Source organism: Atractosteus spatula, chromosome 6 (genome assembly GCF_055471065.1).
Source record: "Atractosteus spatula isolate fAtrSpa1 chromosome 6, fAtrSpa1.hap1, whole genome shotgun sequence".
Lineage (NCBI taxonomy): Eukaryota > Metazoa > Chordata > Actinopteri > Semionotiformes > Lepisosteidae > Atractosteus > Atractosteus spatula.
This window is the reverse complement of record NC_142711.1, coordinates 35,312,424-35,335,859: the sequence shown is the minus strand read 5'-3', so window position 1 is coordinate 35,335,859 and position 23,436 is coordinate 35,312,424. Positions and strand designations below refer to the sequence as shown.

Sequence of the window (23,436 nt, the reverse complement as noted above, 5' to 3'; positions counted from 1 at the left end):
TTTCATAAGCTAGGGGCCCTGTAACTAAAGGCTTTACCACCAACTGTTTTTTTATTAATGCGTGGAATATGAAGAAGACCTGCATTCTGTGATCTAAGCAGGCGACTTGGATGGTAAACATTAATAAGTTCCATTAGATAGACAAGTGCCTGACCTCTGAGAGCCTTGTAAGTAAGTAGAAGGATTTTGAAGTCTGCCCTGTACTTGAAAGAAAGCCAATGAAGAGAGCTAAGTATGGGGGTTATATGGTCGTACATTCTGCTCCTAGTAACAATTCTAGCTGATGCATTCTGATATACAGTACGTTAAGGTTAGGGAAAAGAAACTTACGATGTGTGGTGAAGCAACATACTGTATAAAGGTGAATGTTTCCCAATAAGAATAATGTAAATTTGGAGGGTCTGGGACTGTAAGAGTGTAAGCTTTGACCATGCAAAAGTTTGCCCAAGGGAGGCTTTTTCCATAAAAATTGGTGGAATAGAACCAGGTTAGAGATTGTTAGTTAGACTGAATGTGTGTTTCACCAACCATTTTCAGCACAGAGGGTCCTGTTGTACAGTAAGTCCAGGATATGTTCCTAAATAATGTAACTTACAGTATAGCTAAATGGCTTAGGGGAATTACTATCCATAAGGAATAATTGAAATATGTTCCCAACATACAATTCATATGTAACATTCCTCAATTCATCAATGGCATAAGTGAGAAACAACATACAGTATACAGTAGTGTTTTGGGACAGGTCCACTCTGTGCCCATTTCCTTACTCCAGGCCATTCCACATAAAAATATCAACAATTCATTACATGTACAGTACCTCTTCCTATCAAAGTAATACCAAGCATTGTGTAGTCAATAGTAAAGAAAAAAATAAATTGTATTACTAGTAGCTATCTCAATAAAAGAAAAAAAATGCAAAAGATATTAAGCACTACATTTAGTGGAGTCTAGATTTAAACAACATTTGTAATGAGGAAAAAGGCACCAGAAAAAACATTTAATATTCTTTGAAGAATGACTCTACAGATTGTTGTCTCTTAGATTTTAATCTCTGTAGCAAGTGACAGTTTATGACACAGCAGGGATTCCATAATATTTCTGCCGCTGGTAAATGACCTCTGAAAGACAATTGAGCATGAATGAATCTGGACTTTCTTCCTAAAAGCACACAAACGGCTGCTTTTATTTTTACAAATTAGAAGGTTGAGATTTTCACAATGCTTACATGTGAGCAAACAGCAACTCACATCAGCAAACAGAGAGACTGTCAAATTAATTATTTCTGTGAATGAGCAAAGCTATTAACATCACATTACATCAGAAATAGCAAAGGCTCTACAAGTGACATTAATAACATGCCCTGGGCTATAGGAACTCCCAAAATAACTACAAGGAAATTGTGCTTCAGAGAACAGCAATTAATGAGTAGAGTGAGGGCTTTTAAAGCAAGGAGAGCCAGATGGTATGGTATCTACTAAAATGTGATTAAAGATCTGTTTAAAAGGCTACTGTTAAAGATTTCTGTCAGGTTGCTAAAAGGAAACAATGTACCATCTTATGGGTAAGTGAAAGACAAAGACAATTTCACCAATACCAGCAGATGCTCACACATCTGTCACCAAAATGACAGATGAGAGACTGTTCTGCCCATTTAAATGGCACATTAAATTGGCAACAAAAACTAAACATCTGAGAAAAGAAATTTGCTGAATTTATGAGAAAGTTTATATTCGAATGAGTTGAAGATGTACCTGAATTTTCACTCATAACCCTTTATGGACTTCTACTTTAGATGTACCCTTTTCTCCATGACAAACTACACAGATTTTATTCTAGATTAAAATATACTGAAATAATTATACAACAAATGAAACTGAAAGATAATCTAGCAGTTAATCTCAATGGTGAATAAAATGGCAATTCTTTACATTCCAATCATGTACCATGTACTGCTCAGAATGAAGCAGTATACAGTACACCTCATCCAGAGAGGCCCACAGCACAGGACACAGTACGTCCAGGCTGTGCCGTCCTGCATAGAGCACACAAGTTAAGAATCTTAATTGTGTGAGTTTTTCCAAAAATGGGTTGGGAAATGACAGAGATTTTCAGATTTTTCAGGTTCATTAGGACCCCAGAATAGAGAATCAACAATATTTATTCTACTCTTCATGCCTAGAAAATCTTAAGGCTGTAGCTCTCCAGACAGAAATATTTGTGTATTTATAAATCATTCAGAACTGTTCTCCAGAAAACAATACAAACACAAGCAGAATCTGACTATAATTTTCATGGATTAAGAGTATTCACAAGCCTGTTAAGACCAGCTGTTACTGCTCCAGTTGCAGTGTGAAATAAGCATATTATGTCTCAGAGATGGCCATGTGTTATTCTCTAAGTCCTCCAAATCAGAAATACAGTCATCAGAAACAGATATCAGATGGCTATCTGGGTAAAAAACAAAACTATAGATTGTAAATTTATAAAAAATATACAAAAAATAAAGTTAACGTGGTGGTACCTATTGCTAAAGCATGGTTCTATTTCATACTGTTGTGCTTAATGAAGGATTCAATTAATTATGTTTTTCAGTCAGAGTAAGACTTGCCATTTCTGAACCATGACTGAAACACTGCCTTACATATGGGCATTTCCTGCAAAGTGAAACATCCCATTATATTATTAATGCAGTGATAAAACCTGCAGCTATAAAAAACACTGAAAATGCAAAGGCAGAGATCTGTAAATGCATTTAAAATTCTGAAGATGATTTGACTGGAGAAGGATTTCAAATTCAACAATAATCAGATTTTAAATTAAAGTCACCAGTTTCACTGGATAATGAATGATTTCTAAATAAGGTCCTATCAATCTATTAACCAGCCTTTTCCAAATGGTGCTTGTCCTTTAAGATACAACATTGTTAACCACAGCCAAATTATGGCAAGCCAATTTATTAATTAGAGATATCACCAAAAACATTTAAAGGTATCTATAGGAAGTCCTTTAGAGATGTCTTTAAACCAGAGAATGAGTGCTTTTGCAGGGTTTTTCTGATACAGAAAACAAGGTCATTATTTGTCAGTCTGCTTCAGCACAGAGTATTGCCCAGGGAATTTATCACTGCTTCATTCTAGCATCTTTAATGTGACTTGGGAATGGATGTATACAATTTGCCTCTAAAAGCGACTGGGTGTTCTTGTGCCAAATATGTGGGAGAATAACACATCCAAGTTAAGAGAAGCAAGAGTGTGTTTTTATTTCAGTGACTGAAGTGGAAAGTCGTGGATTTGTAGATTGTTGTTTGTGAAAGGCTGGGTGCATGCACAGCACATTTCAGGCTTGGAGAAAGAGGTCAAGCTCTTACTCTGTAATCAGTCAGCCTCCAGCTCTGATCTGCTCTCTATGCTCAGTCTTCTGGACTCATGGCAGTTGTGTATTGCTGCATAGCTGATGTACAATGTTGGGCCAGTACTAACCCAGCAACATCAGCAATATCACTGAGTCAGAAATGATTCAAATCCAGATAGACGGGTTACAATCCATTCAGTGAGGCTTTCTGCTACAGTTGACTGATTATTAAAATACTTAAAAAAATTAAGAATAACCCATATTTCCATTATGGTATATCCACTACTAAGAGAGAGGTGGCAAAACCCAGTTGTCAAAACATGTGTCATATAATATGCCAAATACATTCACCTATCTGGTATTTCTATTTCAGTGTCTCAAATTTTAAACGTTCAGTACAATATTTGGTATTCAGATGCAATCCTTAGTCACAGTATGCTCATAGACAGATATTACACTAGTTGGCATTCCTTACAGATTATGCTACATGGTAGGATCTCCATTATAAAAATGAATACATATCCTCACATAAGTTTCTTTATTCAATAATCTACATTTATAATACACACAAAATACCTAGAATAAATATATTTGTAACCTATTAAATTTGAAGTTCCCAGCAACCAAGGGTTCAGCTGATGTCCTTACAGTGCTCAATGGTCTATGGTACTAAGTGGCTATACCTAAGTTCAAATATTATTATTGGGCTTTTTAGATCGAAATATTTAATGACATAAACTTCATGGCTCCAACTGAGGTTGATTTAATTAAAGGTCAGCTCTCGTAGTTTCTAACAATTATGGTTTCATGTCTCCCCATGTTCTCAGAAAAGCATAAGTACCTGTAAATTTTTCTTTTTTAGTTTCCACCATACTGGGGAATTTAAAAATTGGGAAAAATCTGATAACATTAGTCACTACACAAACAAATAACATAATACATAGTGACTCCAATGGCTGTTACACTCCTAGCATCACATGTTGTTACTGCATATACAGTAAATCCAAGCTTTTAGAAACTCTGATAATTGTCCATCCAGACAGATGCAGTTTGTGCACAAATCCCTCTCCATTCTCTTCTCTCCTGCAGCCTCACATGTCACCATGGAAACCCTTAAAAAAGCAGTTTGGCTTCCAGAGAGGCCTGCAGTCAATTTCATTTCTAGGCGTGCAGCAAAACAAATCAAAAGAAGAACAAGAAAAAAAAACACAATACAAAAATTATAAGGAATGCAGCATAGCCTCTGTCTTGTGTTTCCCTAAAACTCAAATTTTCTTAATAAAGTAAAGCACAACAGGATGTGGCAAGGGCTCCTGATTACAACATTAACAAATGAGAAAAGAATAATGAATAAAATATTTGTCAGTCAGCCATCTCTTTCTAATGATAATGCTGGCAGCAGGCTCACACTCCTCATTAAGAAACTGCTCCCTTAGTGTACTCTTCCCAGAGCTTTCGAGCTAGAGGTTTTCTCTTTTGAAGCTTTCCACTTGGGCTACATATGCTTTTTTCAGTTATAAATCATCTCCTCACTCATCCATAATTTCAAAAATTCAACATCTGTCCACTAGGAATATTACACCAAAGAGCAACCAGAGTTAATTAATGACTGGAAAGTAAATTATGGCATTGTACACACAGGCTGAAAGCATTGGACATAATTCACTAGAACACAGATTTCTTGGAGATTTGAACAGAGGTGATCAAAAGCCCGGAGGAACTGATAGAAACAAATCCCAGACTGCTGCACAGACGTACAGTATCATGCAGTACCTACCGGGGGCAGTTTCACAAAACCCTGCGGGGTAGAAGGTTACTATGGCCAGTTTTATATTTTAGTGCTATAAACAATGAGAGAAAATGAAATTAGGATCTTTAAAGTATATGAAAACCAGAAACGATTCTGAAAAAAATATACAACTTCTACTTTGACATGTTGTTTGAAAACAGTACAACATAGCCTGGTGACATATACAGTATATATATAATAGTTCAGGTGGGTAGCTGCGTCAGCATGCGTAGGCTGCAAAGGAACAAGTAATAGGTTTATTCCATGCTGAAAAAAAGAAGAAAGAGAACACAACGTTTCGGCCGTGGAGCCTTCTTCAGGTGTGTCATATATATATATTATATATATATAATATATAGTTTTGATCTGACAGTCTGGTAATTGTTAAAACAGTGCTAAACCTAAAGGGTATTTAAGGCATTGAATGTTAATAAGCCTAATATTTGAAACTAAGAATTGGCAAGTGGTTGGTTAATAGTGTGACAAGGTCATTTTATGATTGTTGATTCCCTGGGATCTTTTGAAAAGTACCTTGACAAGGAATTAACAAGCTAAAATACCAGGCTATAATGACAGCAATTTTCAAAAACATTCCTATCTCCTTATCTTACATTAAAATCTGTGTTGCAGATCGAAACAACACAGACAACGCAACTGGAAGGTGGCAGTGAATGTGAAGATCGCCTGTTTTTAAAGGAAACACTTGTGAGCTATTGATGAATCAAGCAAGTAATCTGTTCAACTAAAAGCACTCTGGTCCTTGCTGGCTGAAGAATACTTAGATTTTAGTCTTAAATGATTTCTAATTTAGCAAATCACTGATCACAATGAAACTGTTGAAATGGAGTTTATTTAAAGTTCGGGAGGGATGACAACAACCACGCTCAATCATTCCCAGCTGTCAGTAATTAGCAATCACTCCCTTCATCCTTCCTCCACCGAATGCTATAAATACCAAATGCGATATCTCTCTTCCTCGCGTGCGACTTTTGCATATTCGGGTGCGTCTTTTCGCGTTGCACAAGCCCGGGCCTTTTCTCTTGCGTTTCGATCGCCTTCAGACCTTTAACTTTTCTGCTCTGACGAAGAACCTTGAGAACCTGAAGAAGGCTTGCGACAGTCCAGTTAAAAGAAACGCTTCCAAATTTTCCGGCGCTCTCCGCTGACGTCACCCGTGCAGCTGTTCTCCACCCCAAGCTAGAACTTGTGCTGCAGTAGCTACAGAGTGGAGACAGCCAGTCGGTTTCTCATCATTTACGGGACATTAAACAGCTTCATTAACCCAGTTTTCATGGGTTCCTGAACGAAAGGATTTGCAGCCATTTAAAATGACCGCTTTCGCAAAAAAAAAGGGAGGAAAGAGAAGAAAGAACGAAACGTGAATACACAAGAATAGAAAGAGTAAAAGAAGATAAGCTGCCTATGCCTTCGCCCCTCATCTTCCGTCGTCTCATCCCACTACACATTCGTCTGCGTCTCGCCTTCACCGGGCAACGACAGTCCAATCCTGCAAACCTGCTGTCAACAACGTCCAAGTCCAAGCACACCCTTGGGTAGCCATCCTCTTCGGATCCGTCGTCGGAATCATACGAATCCAGGAGAGGTGCTCCAGCTCAATGTCTCCTACCTGGCCGCCGCCTTTGGCCTCCATCTTACACAGCTTCTCCAATGAGCTCTCCTTGTCATTCATGACAGCCACCACTGCGTCCTTCCCCAGGGCGAACACTGGGAGAGTGCCGATCAGCCCCGCACCGCTGTCTATACCCAGCCTTCTCTCTAAACTCTGGCGCCACCGCGCCACATCTCCGCCATCCCTCGCAGGCCCTCACAGGCCCTTGCACGCCCCCGCAGGCCCTCGCAGGTCCTCGCAGGCCTTTCCCAAGACCAGGACCCACTGCTCCCGACCCATCCATTCGAAACATCTAGCATCTGAACATCTAGATGCTTCTCCTGTTAAAACAAAATGGGCTGTTCTCTGCAAATGCACGCTCACTGCCATGTTTGCAAATCCCTGATGTTCAATTCAGTCCTGGGTTCCCATTTCTGCTGCTACTGTGGCCACTTCCTCGGCCCTGAGGGATCTTTCCAGCTTCCTACTTCCAGCCCAGTCAGCAATCGTCTTGCGTCCCCATACCCGGCGTTCAATTTAGCCCCGGGCTCATTCCTCCTGTCTCTGCTGCTGCTGTGGCCGTCTCCTTGGCCCTGTGTCTGTCCGGCGTCCTACCTTCAGCCCAGCCAGCAGTTGTCCCGTCCTGTGTCCCCGTACCCGGTGTTCAATTTAGCCCCAGGTTCCCCCCTCCGCTGCTACGGCAGCCACCTCCTTGGCGCCATGTCTGTCCGGCATCCTATCTCTGGCTCAGTCAGCAGATGTCCCGCGTCTTGCGTCCCTGTCCTATTCGTGCTTGTGTCCAACCCAACCCTTATGTGTCGTGTCCTCGTCTCGTTGTTTTGATCCCCCGGTGCTCCTTTTTATAAAAACAAAACACATTCCAGGCTGCAGCGCGACTGCATTTCTCCGAGGCTCGGACATTTTCCCTATCCCCGGCCTTCAATTTGGCCCCAGATCTATTTGTTTAGTTTCCGCTGCTACTGCGGCCATCTCCTTGGCCCCGGGTCTGTCCAGCGTCCTACCTCCGGCCCAGTCCGTAGCTGTCACGAGTTTAGTCTGTCCAGCACTGCCACTACCGGCACCACCTCTTTAATATCCATACAGGTAAGTCCCACGTCTCGCGTCTCAGTCTTGACTTCGCATTTTTTCTCTCACCCTTTCTGCCACCGGTACCACCTCATCAACAGGTAAGTCCTTCGTCCCATGTCCCCATTTCATCCCTGTCCTTTACCCCCACCCCCCACATGTCCAATCTGCTCATCCTTCGTTTGCTTCCTCATCCCCGGTATCCAGTTCGGGCTCCAAGTTCATTTCTCTTGCCAATCGCACTACGTTTCGCGTCCCTGTCTCATCGCCTCTTTATCCCTCTTCCCCTATTCAGCCTCAGTCTCATCCCTTCCATCCCCTGTTGCTACCAAAGCCACCCCCCTTGATGTCCGCACAGGTAAGTCCCTCACCTCATTCCCCCGTCTCATGCATGTTTTATCCCCGGCATCCGATCCGACCCCAGGCCCATTTCTCTTCCTCTCATCCTCCCCAGCTGCCACCACCACCTCTCGGCCCTGGGTCCACCCAGCCTCCTACCCCTGCCTACTCAACAATCATCCCTCAACTCAAGTCCCTATCCCCGATGTCCAATTCAGCACCGGGATCATTTTTCCCACTCCGCACCGCTACTTCTTGGATCCAGTACTGCTCTCACTTCACGTAACATCCACATACGTAAATTCCATGAGCTACAGTATCACAGCCAAAGTCCGGGGCTATTCAAAATGCCTAGCTGCCCGGAGAGGGGCATCCATTGGGCCAGGACCCCCAGAGGTTTATTTTCTCCCAATGGGAGTTATTGTTTTCCTCTCCACAGTGCCCACATGGATCTGTCATAAGGCCATCAATCCCTTCATCCTTCCTCCACCGAACACTATAAATACCAAATGCGATATCTCTCTTCCTCGCGTGCGACTTTTGCATCCCAACTCCACCTCTGCAGCTGTCCCTTGGTTACCTCGCGGGGGGGTCCTGGCCTCCTCGTCCTATGGCTAGGAGGTTGGCCCTCAGCCAAGCGGGTTAAGCCAAATATCCGCTCCACTACAGTTCATTACGCTTTGATCTTGGGCGTTGTCATTCCAAGTGAAATTGGTGAATTAAAGGTGATCTGTAATACCTGGATTGGGTCTCTTAAGGACAAGGGTTGGAGATCTCTGCCCAAGTGAAAACAGTTCAGCACAGCATTACATATTGTACATCTTTCTTCTAGTTTGGGGTTATTGTTTTATCTTCTGTCCTTTTGTAAATATAAAAATGTTTCTAGGGTAATTTTAGCATGCAACATCAATTTATTGACATTAACAATGCAACATTTTGCCTCATTCTATAAAGCAGTTACGCTAGGTGTTTTTTTCATCTGAAGTGTATAAAAAGAAATAATGGAGACATTACCTTCAAAATAGTTTTGAGTGCACCGTGGTTATATACAGTATTAATTATTAAAAGATAAAATAACATGATTAAATTTAATTGTCATGAATTTAACATGACCCAGTGCCTTAATAATTGTGGAGAAAGTGGTGTGTCTGATTGACAACCAAGAGACAAGAACATTACCTTAGGTGCTTGAAAACAGTACAGATGACTACAGTGATTCAAAACAAATGAGAAAAGGGAAAGCAAGAGGAGTAGAGAGACTGACAATACAAGAGACAGCATAACATTTTCCATTGACAGCATGCCGAAGTGAATATCTGAGTATGAAAAACACAATTATTTAGGCAATGCAAAATGACTTTTACACTTGATGAGCCAAAAGAGGGACAATATTCCGGGAGAATAAGTTTAAAGTAGTTTTCTTTTCATCAGTGATTCTTTCTAGGAATCTGTACAAGGTTTACAAGGCTGGTGGTGTTGCCTTACTGTGCAAATTATTTGCTACTTATATGGTGGAGTATGTGGTCTAAATTATGAAAGTATCCAATACACATTTTACTGGGGCACTGTGTGCATCTTCACTTGCATTTACTATAGCATTGTCTTTTGTGCCTTGTTAAACCAGGTTTGAGATAATGTGTTTGTTTTTTTGAGAGTTACAGTAGGTCATTCTTAAGTAATGTTGATATCACAATACAGTTTTACTTTCAGCACAAGATTTAAGGTGTTGAGTCAAGCTAACACACAGGGCCAGAAAAATACAGTTTCTTTAGTGGAAATAGTAAATTAATTTAATTTAAATCTTAATTTGCAATTTCTTGTCTCGTATGAACATAAAAAAAACTTTAAAAAAACATAGAGATATGCAAAACGTTTTTGCATATTGTAAGACATGCATATTTACATTTATATTTATTCCTGTGCCAGGAAAGCAACAGTCAACTCATTTGTTTGGATTTGTGTTTTACTATAAACCAGACTCTCATAGATACTGGGAAATTCATGCTTCAGGAAATGAAACAGTAATTGAATGGATTGGATAAACAGACCGCTCTCAATTAAGGCAAGAGCATAAGAAAGGTAACAAACGAAAGGAGACCACATTTAGCCTTTTGATAGTTAGCAGCTAATTGAACCAAGGATCTTATCCTTCTGTTTATTGAAAGAAGTTAAAATGTCAGCTTCAATAACATGGCTGGGTAGCTTGTTCCAGAATAATTCCCAACAACCATAATCGTCAAAGTGAAGTAACTATTGACATTTTATGGCTTCAGATATGAGCCATTGTAAGCACAGGAACAGACATATAGTACATGAGCAGCTTCCCAAATGGCGTAAATTATTAAAACACTTCAACCACTTGCTATTGTTTAGTCTAGGTAGTGCAGACTGGTAGACTAGCTGTAGTTAACAATACTTGCATTTTGAGTGGCATTTAGTTTGGTTCCTGAGCAAAAAAAAAACATGGTCTATGCTGCCATATTTTTCAGTTATTTTTTGTCTGCATGATAAGTGTAATAACTTAGGGATTACCCTGATTTTCCTTAATGACAATAAAAAATAAAACTATTCAAATATGAGAAATGCAAACTGGAGTCATGTCGCGGAGGAAACCCCAAAGGTCATAAATCTTTTGTCCCTCTCTTGTCTGGAAAAAATGTATAGTACTTATTTTTTATCTGTTACCACCTCTCACTGCACTGTCTAGACAGAACCTTGAAGACACTGGTTTCCCATTTATTTCTCTCTCAATAAATCTGCAGCCGCTGTTTGAAAAACAAAAATAAGGAACTAGGGTGTAAGACATTTCACAGCCATTCCAAACCATAAACAAAGGCTTTAAAGACTGATACCGTCAGACCTGTAGAATTAGTTTGCATGTTTACAGTGGACACTATAGATCCAAAAGGCCAGAACACATAGCTCAGATCTGGACTGGCTAGGTCTTAAATATTTTCTATGGAATGCTTTTTTTCTTAGTTTCAAAAGATGATATTTTTACTTCAATACTTTACATTTACATTTTAAGAGAAGCATATTATTTCTGTTTTATATGTAGACATGGAAGCCAACCAACAGTGCTCATCACCTCTCTCTCCCCTCACAGTTCACAGACTGTTTGCTAGCATTCTTTACGATTCCCAGAACAGAAAAAAATAGGCCTTACTATGGTGGAAATTTTTAAATGCATGTAAATCCCAGTAGAGAAGCATGTTTGGCAGTTAGCACAGGAGTTAGCACCTCCAAATCTCTTGGGTCCTACGACTTATTCTTGATGAAGGCACTTCTAAGTAGAGTTTGCATGTTCTTCATATTTTGTGTAGGTTACAAAGATGTGTTGGGTAGGTGTCTCCAGTTTATCCCTGTATGTGTGGTGTTTATGTCCCATCCAGACTGAAGTTCTGCCTTATACCCTGTGCCTGATAAAAATACTTTGTGAAAACCGAAGGCTGAACGCTTACAAAATTCTAGGAATTACACTTTATTCACAGATATGATTCACATTACTGCTCTGACTCCTTTTCATGTGCAAAGAAAAGAACTTTTTTCCAGGTAGCTAGAGCTCCAAATAATATCCCTTCTTCTTCTCTTAAACATTTATGAAGTGAAAAGTAATTTCCTACCTGGTTTATTCAAAATATGTTATCTCTAGAATAAAGTTATGTTATCTTCTTAACGAGTGTGTGTCACAGGTTATCTCTTTCACTTCAGCTCAGTCGTGGCTTTCAGGCTATGTGCTTTCAGTTAGAAATAAGGAATAAAAAAATTCTTTTTAGAATGTAATGGCAGACTTAAATAATAAAAGCCTCACCCAAGGCTTTTAAATAATGTATTGCATTTTAAATAATCCAGCCCATTCCAGGTTTCCTGACAGCGGAAACAAATACAAAAAATACTGACCCCTTCATGTAAGTTACAAATCCTGTACAACACTATCCATCCTCTATCAGAAATCTGTTTATTTCCAAAAAAGGACGGGGCAACCTGGAGCCAATCCCCAAAACACAAGGCAGAAGACAGTATTATACCATATAGACAGGATGCCAGTCAAATCCAAACTGCACACACTCAAGCACAAAGGGATAAACCTATTAACCTAGACAACATGGCTTTGGAAGAAAGAGAAGAAACTGAACAACCCAAATGGGAGAGCATGGAAACTCCACACAGAAGGTGCTTCAGCCCAGAATTGAACCTAGGACCCAAGAGGTGTGATGCTCACCTTATACCTGTGTGCCACTCTATACAGAACTGCAATAATACAAGATACCTCTTTAATCATCTCACACTTCACAGTTCTTTGATGACAGTACTTTTATCATTCTGACTATGGAAAAGCCCTTTCCAACACATACCTTCAAATTACAGACTTATAGTTTAACTCTTTTTAACTCCATGTTGCTTTTTAATTCATTGAAATTAATTGTTTTATTTGCCTTTATCTAGATCCCACCTCCAGGAGGAAACAGAATTGTGAGTGGACACACCATGTCACAGGGAAGCCTCCACATGCCACTACATTTCTCTGGCAAAAAACTGGCAGCCCGGTACTGAAATCCCTTGGCAGCGGATCAGTTGTTGCAACAATAGAGATTATTCATACTCATGGGCGCAGCCCTCTTATCCACTGACAGATTTCAATGCCATTAGTCTGTCTACAGAAACTGAAGTAATGGCTGGCATAATTAAAGCTTCTTTCTGGGAAGCCTGAGTGAAGAGAAGTGGCTTTATATACTGTAGACTGTGTACAAGACAGCAGAACATACAGTATATCTAGGTTGTCAAAAGCCCTTATTGTTAGAGACAGCCCTTATTTTATAATGGAAAAACTGTTAAATGCTCCGTCATTATCTCTTGCATCAGCTTTAGATTTATAAATGCTATGATGACCAGCTGACAGGTTTTTTTTATCAAATTTTATGTCATGTTGTGTTTTTCGAGGAGTAAATCCGGTACAGAACTCATTTTGAAAATTACATGGGATCAACAGGAAAGCGCTCTCATGCCCATGCACTTTAAAATGCCACTGCAACTCACAAACACAATGATAAAATTTCAAAGACAAAAGTAAGAACGCATACTCTAAGAGATGAATAAGAACTCATAAGAAAGGTTACAAAAGAGAGAAGGCCTCACAGCCCATCTCGCCCATCTTTGTCTCAGTGCTGAGATGAAGCACATCAACAACACACAGTACCTCACCAGTGCGACTGCTGGACAAAATAGTTTTCTGCAGTGACCAGTCGTAGGCTGAGTCATGATAGACATTGTGTTAGAAAGTATTTCAATTTTTTAAATCTGAAACAAAGATGGTTTTTCAAACAAAGAAGCATTTTCCCCAGAACAAAGTTAGTAACAAACATAGTAATCCTATAAAGGATTAATGATGAAAGTTGAGCAAGCAGCAACACAGATAAGGTAACCAGACTTCTGTCCATTCAGACATGCTCTGAGGACACCAAACATGGTGGAAGTTGCAAACTAGCCCATATATACACCGTTAAACATAGTTTCCACTTTTATCCTGTTAAAGTGCAAGAAAGCCATATCTTTAACACAACATTCATATAAAACATTAAAGTCCAATTTTAAAAATAAATTGCACTTTTCCATCTGTTCAAACAAAACAATTTCCCCAAACGTTAGCATTTCCCTTATTCAATCTAGAAGGAAATGATAGTGCCCAGATGTGCCTAAAACTGCATCTGGCCTTTCTTGCACTGTGAGGTTTACCTGACTCTGTCTGAACCAACCTGCTTCCTCTGCTTTGTGTTCTTCATATTTTAACCCTGATGCCAATTTGTTGTACAACTTTTTTACTTTGCCAAACGTCATACAGTAGTATGACAGCAGTAGGAGTGTAGGGGCTTTCAATCAAAAGGGAAGGAGGGAAGAAATTCGGGAGGGATGAAAACAGCCAAATTTAATCAGATTCAGCTGTCAGTTATTCGCAATAGCTCCTGACATAATTTCGTCACCTAAAACATTAGAAACACATGATCCCCTTCTCTCCCTCGCATACAGTACGTCTTTTTGCATCCCACCTCCACCCCATCTCCACCTCTGCAGCTGCCTCTTGGTCACTCCTCACTCTGCATGGGAATTCTAGCCTCCTTGTCCCGGCCTCCTAACCAGGAGGTTAGCGCTCTGCCAAGCAGGTTAAGACAAATTTTTACTAAAACACTCCATAATCCTTTCAGTACACTTAATTCTTGGGTTTTGTTATTCCTAATAAAACTGAACTACTAAGTTTTTGATCTGCTCTGTCATGGCCGGGCTTGCTATAAAAAATCATTCCCCACCAAGAGAAGCCATTCTATGAAATCACTACTGATGGACTGAAATACAGTTCTATCAAGACATTATATTCTTTTTTCAGAGCTAATTAGTTTCTTGTATTGAACAGCAGCAGTATTTAATCACAACCTGAACAAAACAGTCATCAATAACCAATAAAAAGGATGTTGTCTGAGCTCCATGAACAGCATTACTACTGCTGATGCAAGCTCACTCTCTTAGAACTGCACATTAATTTGCCGTCATTTGTCATTAATTAATGACATTAAGTCATTTAATTCAGTCTTTTGAAGAAGATTTCAGCTCTTAGTGCTCCTCCCAGAACAGTAAAACTTAGACAATTGTCAATTCAATTTATTTTTATATAGCGCCTTTAGATAAAACTAAATGAAAAGGTTTCAGCGATTAAGGGCCTGTGTAGAGACCGTTTAAGTTCTCCAGCAGACACTGCCATATCAGGCTGTGCTTTGCAGCTGTCTGGAGGTGTTTAATAAATCGCACCTTTCTACTGCAGCAGACAGAAATGTCTGCTATAAGATCTTTCAAACCTCTTTTTAATCATGGATTCTGTGCACAGTCTATCATTGTATGAAGTTGTAATTCATTTTGACAGTGGAACGCATCTGCCGAATAGACAGTCAAAACTGAAGACTGGGACGGTTCATTCATAGTCAGGAGCGTAATTTAAATTTAAATATTGTGTCACAACATAATACAGTATGTCAGGTGGGTAGCTGCGTCAGCATGCGTAGGCTGCAAAGGAACAAGTAATGGTTTATTCCATGCTGAAAAGAGAAGAAAGAAAACACAACGTTTCGGCCGTAGAGCACGTTGTGTTTTCTTTCTTCTCTTTTCAGCATGGAATAAACCTATTACTTGTTCCTTTGCAGCCTACGCAAGTATACAGTATGTATGTATGCAATACAGTACGTATGTTGTGCGGTATGTACAGTAGATGAGCACCTTCTTCTGTATCCCTTAAATGTTCTCATTGTACATTATTTATCACCATATCTCCATCATTTAAGTAAAATATTAAATCCACTTGCAAAGCACATAAAAACCTGAACTCGTGTTCATTATTTTTAGAAATGTTTAGAACAGCGAATATTTTACACGTCATTAGAAGGACCACAAAGAAAGTCTCTAATTGATATATTTGATGTATACAGGTTACAAATTTGAAATATCAATTTGTACTTTCTAACTCGGTATTGTGGAAACATGTTATCCAATATAATGCTCTAGGATTTAATAGGATATATTTTTAAAGATACGAACAAAACAGAGTGAACGACAAAAATGAAAAGGTAAAGACGAAAAAGGGGATTGGAACAGAAATCAATAAAGGGGCAGATATATAAAGGAGAATAAAACATGCACTTCTTATTCCCTTTGAATTGCAACAGTAAATACATCTCCAGTATCATACCCTGTCTGATTTACCTTGCTCACCTGCATGTAAATAGACTTCATAGCGCATTGAAAACGAAACACTGGCTGGTGGGATTGAAACTCACATTCTTTAACTTTGCTTTTAATCAAAGTGTCCGTAAAAGTACAGCTGTTAATGACATTCTCCTTCAAATGATGATGTAGCATGTTCTTACCTTAAGGACAATTTTCATTGACAGTTAAGCGCTCTTTTACACGATGTTATCCACAAATCACCATCACCTTCTGTTTTCTGTGAAAGCTTTCAAAACACAGCATGTCTTACAAGCACAGGCTGCAAACACACGGCACACGGTACAAAGTACAAAACATATAGTACTGTGACTGATCATAAAATCTTAAAGCAAGCGGGAGCTCTAAATTCCAAGCAACCTTCGCAATACGGAATAAAGTATATAACATTACATCTTGTACGACACCAAGACATCTGAGGAGGTGACATCCTGTGACACTTCTGACTTCCATGTACAGTTGTGTGATTTAATGTGTCAAATACATAGAGCTCGTTTTGGTCTATCCATTGTGCATGGCCTTAAATTAGAAAGACGAATTGTAGCTGCAGAAATCAGTTTACAGCTGGCTATCTTACCAGACAAACCCAGGAGAACTGAGGAGTTCCTGACGCTTCCCTTGGAACAGGATTCCCGAGGAAGTCAGTAATCTGTGCGTGGGCTCAGTTCATTTAGAAACCTGGAAATGAACGTATCGTACCAGTCCAAACCACGAAGGAATTACGACTCCTTTCAAACGCAAAAAAATCAGTCTCAATTAAAACCGAGAAAAAAAATCACCGTTCACTGCACCTGTCCCAGTGTAGCCTCGCTGCTCCACTGTTCCGTGGTGTTCAGCCAATCCGAACAGCTATGAGCCGTCGCAGCCGCTTCATAAAGGCTGCGCTTAATCTAATTTGGCCCCTGTTGCTGCAGTAATAAAAGTGCGTATTTGTGTTAGTGGTCCAGGCGCTTCAGACTGCAAATCCCTTTCCTTTCCCCCACTCTTTCAGACTCATCTAGCCTTCAGCGCATCATTTAACCCCCCGCCTCTTGTGTCGCTCCCCCGCCTGTATTGTTCTTCGCCTTTAGACTACACTGCCAGTTTACCCTGTATTTTGACCATTCTATTTTATGATTGGCAATGAGTATTGCATCAGCACATGTCCGATCCAATCACTAAAGCCTCAAACACGCTTCTGGATTTTTGGATTGTATTATTTCCGCGTAATAAAGAGGAGCCTTTCATTAAAGCCTTTTCTTTTAAGAACTTGATGTCCAATGCAACACGTGTCCCACTGTCTACAATTCTGTCTGGCTGTCTAAGGTCTTTAACTTCCTATGTTCTTTATACCAGATTACAATATACTAAATATAGGAAGCTCATATTTAAAACGATACTTATTCAAACCCCGTGCAGCATACATCATTATAGAGGCCAAGCGTGAAAAGTAATCATCCATTTGGAAAACGGAAATATTGTATAGATAATGAAGGTAATGCATATCTTGTACAAATTAGTTATTTTAGTGTTTAGGGTTATCGTACCGTATCGACGGAGCGTTATTATTCCAACATATTTTTATATAAATCAATGAAAGATGTGGCAATAGTAAAAGTAATGTTGATATAAAATGGTTCCAGGTGTTTTTCAGTCACACGGAATCCAAAAATAAGTGAGTTTAGATGTAACAGTTACTGTAGATGGACTTTCCTAGCCTAATTTCAAAAGTCTACAGTCTTCTAACAGATCTGTAGACAGTTTTAAGAAAAATATCCAATAATAATACAGGAAAGCACACTCAGACAAAAGAAAAATAGAAAGATTTCCCTGTGAACCATAGGATGTACTGTACTACAACGTAAATTGTAATAAATTTGTTAAAACAAATTTAAATAACATTGCATGTCACTGTGGGGTTAAAACATTAAAAATACAACACATTATGTAAATACTGCAATATTACAGTATGCTTCTTTATGCACTGCATTATGTAATAAAGTAATAAAATGTACAGGTCAGCATGTATTGCTGTTCAGAAATATGGGTCCACCTGGAAATCTTACCAAAATTCTTGAAATAAAAAAGGAGGGGGGTACACTTAATGTAATCACTGATTTATACACATCTTTAATATCCATGTATAATATCCAAATGCAAATATACTAGTGGAATAGATAGATACTTTATTGATCCCGTGAGGGAGATTGCAGTGCAACAGCAGCTTAACACAGACAACACAGCAACAGTGTAATGAATGATACAATAATAATAATACAATACATACAATACATCAGTACAGTGAGAAGTGCACTAAGAAGAGTTACTCACAGTCCAGAACACACAAAGAACACACCAGAACAGAACAGTACACAAAAAAGTCGTATTGCACAATATAAATATAAATATACTGTAAATGTATTGCACAGGTCCCTGGCATATATTGCACAAAAACAGTTGTAAATGGGAGAAAGAAAAAGAACAGATGTATCAGTTTACTGTTCAGTCCAGAAACAGGTCACTGTCAATGTTGCTTCTGCCCAGACGCAAGGTGGATGCGTTGTACAGTCTTATGGAAGAAGGCAAGAATGACCTCTTGTAGTGCTCCCTGTCGCACCGTGGATGGATCAGTCTATTGCTGAACGTGCTCTTCATTTCTACAAGCCTGTCATAGAGGGGATGGGAGAAGTTGTCCACGATGGCTTCTAGTTTGGACACCATTCTCCTCTCAGCCATTACCTCCAGGGCGTCCAGGCCAGACCCAATGACAGAGCTTGCTCTTCTGATGAGCTTGTTCAGCCTGTTAGAATCCACTGCTCTAATCCCAGAGTCCCAGCATACCAAGGCGTAGAAAATGGCGCTCGCCATCACCGACTGATAGAACATATGTAGCATCTTACTACATACATTGAAGGACCTGAGACTCCTCAAGAAGTAAAGTTGGCTCTGACCCTTCTTGTAAATGGCCTTGATGTTCTTAGTCCATTCCAGTCTATCGTCGATGTGCACTCCCTGGTACAGTACTTGTACAAGTCCACCATCTCCACACCACTCCCATGGATGTAGACAGAAGTAGGTTTGACCCTTTTCCTCCTGAAATCTACCACCAGTTCCTTCATCTTTGTTACATTCAATTGCAGGTGGTTCTCCCCACACCACTCCACAAAGCTGCTGATCAGTCCCCTGTACTCCTCCTCCCTCCCACCCTTGATACATCCCACAATTCCAGAGTCATCTGAGAGCTGTGTTTAAAGTTGTGTTTAAAGAATAGAGGTTGAAGAGGAACGGAAAAAGAACTGTCCACTGAGGAGCTCCTGTGTTACTTACTATCTGTTCAGACACACAGTTCTGAAGTCTCACAGACTGTGGTCTGCTTGTCAGATAGTCAGTGATCCATGAGATCATGGAGGTACTGACTTGCATCTCCTCCAGCTTCCTCCTAAGAAGTAAGGGCTGGATAGTATTGAAGGAACTGGAGAAGTCGAAAAACATAATCCTTACAGTGTTGCCAGCCTTGTCCAGGTGTGATTAGGCCCTTTGCAGCATGTAGATGATTGCATCCTCCACACCAACACTGGGCTGGTAGGCGAACTGTAGGGTGTCCTGTGATGAACTAACCAGGGGTTTCAGGTGGGATAAGACCAGCCTCTTCAGTGTCTTCATGACGTGAGAAGTCAGCGCAACTGGTCTGTAGTCATTGAGGACAGAGGGGCGCCCTTTCTTTGGTACCAGACCAGGCATGATGTATTCCAGATTACATGGACTTTCTCCAAGGGAATCTGACAGATGTTAATAAACTCTTTCTATCAGAGGTCACATTTGCTTCTTAATCAATAAAGAGAGAATTAACCGAAATAGGGGAGGCATCGTGGTACACATGAGAACTAAACTGTTGTAAAGGCAGAGTGCAAAGGTATTAACAACTTAGCGGATATCTTCAAATGAACAAGAGGACATGAGTGAAAACGCTGTGGAAGTGAATTTTAAACTGAGATCAGGCGGCCATTCTTTACACAGAGAGCTGAGAGAGTACGAAATGAGCTGTCAAGCCAAGTTGAAAATGGTACTCTGGCTTCGTTCATGAAAGGGATCCTCAGGATCGATTAGTTGCTACTTACCAAATGGACCACACAGGAGGAATGGCGTCATCTCGTTTGTAACCATTCTTATGTTTAAAGGAATGTGAGTTTGTGCTCACTAGGCTCCAAGTTAAGAGAAAAACTACTACAGTATATGTTCATGTTTACCCTTTGGAAGGATGGCTATTCTGGGTGTCGCATCCTGGATTGCTGTTAATAATGAACAGATACAGAAAACAACTAGTGGCTTTTAAAGCAAAAGGCAGAAAATGAAAACAAATAAAAGAGAAAACACTGAGATCCAGGGCTCAAAATATCTTAAGCAGTACTTAGCGCTTTGGTGATTTCTATATTGCAGAAAATCCCATCGTATCAAATAGTGACAAAGTCACAGTTTGAAAACTTCTCCTAAGGAAACTGACTAAAATGCCAAAAACAGGCACTGAACCCCAGACATTGATGAAAGAATAATTAGAAAAGAGTACTAGAGACACATGAGACACAAGAGTACTATAGACATGAGTCAAGTGTTGAGTTTTTGAAAGTGAAATCAATGAGAGACATTTATAAGTATCCCCACAAAAGCACTTTTTGGAGAAATGTGGGGGGTAAAATTAATTCTCTTCATTTAATTTTTAATTTGTAGATACTTTACTTTTTATAAGATTACTCTATTTCATGTGGGTTCTAAAGAGATGACTGGATTTTATTCCTACAGAATAAAGAAAAGGTTTAATACTACACAGAAGATGTTCTGATAATGCTTTGCTGGTACAGAAGCAAGAGACATAGTAAAGACAGGGAGGCATATCATATTGTTTCCTTTCTCTATTGTGATGCAATAACCCAAGTAATGTGAAGTGTGGATGTGTGGCTTGTCTTTCACCATGAAACTGGTCATACCAACACTGCCAGATTAAACCCAATAACAGACGGAACATGAAAGAAGGTATAGACTGAAAAATTGATGGGTGAGCTGAGATCTTGTAGACAGAACTGTAAAGGAGAAAGAGAAGGAAGACTTCAGCCAATGTCCTTTCTTCCTGGGTGATTTAGTTTCAGATTGAAGGTGACCTATGCCATTGCATTGTCCTTCCACATGAGCATTTCTGTCAGTGTCTGCATGGTGCATGAGATCAATCTGTCCTCCTGTTCCTTCTGTGGTTAATATTTTCTGTCATGTCACAATCATCATTTCTTTGATGAAGGAAGGGGATACATGTGACAGAAGGGGCAAAACAAGACAATTGTGCCATTGAAAAGACTTGCAAGAGTAGAAAACTAATCTGATTGAATAATTTCTAACAGATGAATCTTTAAACTTCAGAAATCTTAATTGCAGATCATAATGAGATCATATAGTTTCACCAGGAGCGTTAAAATAAAACACCCTCCATAAAGAAAATTAAACGAAAGTTTGGGAGGGAAAACAGCAGCCAAGTTAAATCTCCCTCAGCTGTACTAAACCATTATCATTCAGTCAATTTCACATGTTAGAAAATTATTTGTCTTCCTCACATCCCTCTCTGCACAGAGGTCCTAGTGCCAATACACCAGGTCCAGGAGCTGCCCTTCAGCAGATTAAGCCAAATTCACTAAAACTAAAACACTCAATAAACATTACCAATCATTGGGTGTTGTTATTCCCAGTGAATAAGTCTTTGTGGTTGAACTGGGGAAATTCATATTAAGTAAGAACTTTGCTATAGACTATTAACTATATTTTAAATATAATAATACATGTTACAAATACAATGCCTGGGGTCTTGAAGATCCTTGTAAAACATAAAAACAAGCTGTTCCTGTGTTGATTTTTTAGCCCGATATTAGACGCTGAATGGCACAGCGAGCATGCCAAATGTGTGGAGCCCAGGTGTCTGCATTTTCATGTCAATAACCGCAGAGAGGATGGACACACTGATCTCCCACATTGTGTTTCTTTGTGTTTGACCTCAGTCTAATATTAAAAGTACAGATTAATCTGAAATCACTTAGTGATGAAGGTGGAGATTAAACTGTTTTCAAGGGATCAGAGCAGATCAGTAATGTGTTATCCTAAAGTCCCTGATAATCCCCTGCTCACCCTGTGTTATCACTTGTTGTGCTTGGCCTCAACAATGCCCTGTCACTGCATTGCCACCTAACTCTGTAATTATGTACGACTATGATGTGAGTGTAATAACACGTCTGTCTTCCGCAGTGTTTTTGTGGACAGAATGAAAACCTGCTATTACTGTCAGTGAGTCATCAAATTATTGTTGCTCTGACTTCACACACTGCTGCATGAATTCCCTTTTTGAATATGTTCTACACAGTTATCTCAATTTACAAGTAGGTTTAAATGAGGGTTTTTCAATTAATCATTTATCAGGAGTTCCTATACAGTAGTAATGGTTTCATTTGCTACAGTATGTACAAGCATAAAGAATAATAAGGCCATGGGACACCCAGTTATTTTTAAAACATAGTCTCCAGGTCCCTATAGGATAATGCCTCACTGAGATGCCAATACACCAGGTCCAGCATAACAGAACTCCCTGCCAAGCTCCTTTTTGTGTCCAGGGACTCAACTTGTTTTCCCCAGGGAAAACAAAAAGTTTAAATACATCATGCCAGTTGTTTGCTTTTGTTTGTGTAGGTTTTCCATCATGCACTTCTAACCCTACGACAAGGGAAAAATGAACTTATTTTCTGTAGATATTTTATATAAGCAATTCATGTAAAATTTCCAACTGTCACTCAAGATTGGGGTCACTCCCATTGACTGGAAATTGAATGCAATGCAGCACCTGGCCTCAAAGGTGACAAAACTGAGCCATGTAACTACATTCCAACAAGTCCGACTTCTATTGCATTACATTCTAGAAATTATAGTCAAAATGGATTTAGAAAGGGTAGGTCTTTAAAATTTTGTTAGTGTTCTTTGAACAAGCAACCACCTTAATGGACACACACAAAATATATAATGAAAATATAATTTAATTGAAGAGAATATATATTTTTTAAGGGTTTTGATAACTGTCACGTTCGTGATCCCTCCTCTTAAGGGCACTCCAGCTCTTTCACATTTTTGATTATTTCATTCATCTGCCTCCAATCCTGCCCCTCCTTATTTAAGCCGGGCACTCTTGCTACTCGTGGCTCTGCATTGGAAGACAGACGCCCGGAGGCCTACCTACCACCAAGTTGCCCTACGTCCGCAGCTTGAGGGCATAGGTCTCCTATCGGCGTCCTGACCCTGCTGAGTCCGGGGTTCAGAGCGCCTGGCCTCGTGATCCTGGTTTTATTCCCCATCCCTGTACTGGATCCCATTTCAGTTTTTAACTGTGTCTTGTTTGCGTCTTGTTTGGATTACCTGGTTTTGGACTTTTGGACTTCGCCCCGGATTTCCTCCCTGGGCTCCTTGGACTTGTTCACCCTGGCTACACCCCCCTGAGCAC

At 39.8% G+C, this 23,436-nt stretch overlaps 1 protein-coding gene across 1 annotated transcript in view; it reads right to left on the bottom strand.

Moving 5' to 3' along the window:
• The window catches only part of lrrc24 (leucine rich repeat containing 24), a 32,128-nt gene extending 15,221 nt beyond the window's left edge, over positions 1 to 16,907 (bottom strand). The window contains exon 1 of the mRNA XM_088919130.1: positions 16,516 to 16,907. The gene's annotated coding sequence lies outside the window, so the exon portion shown is untranslated. The remainder of the gene's footprint in view (positions 1 to 16,515) is intronic.
• Positions 16,908 to 23,436: the final 6,529 nt, after the last annotated feature.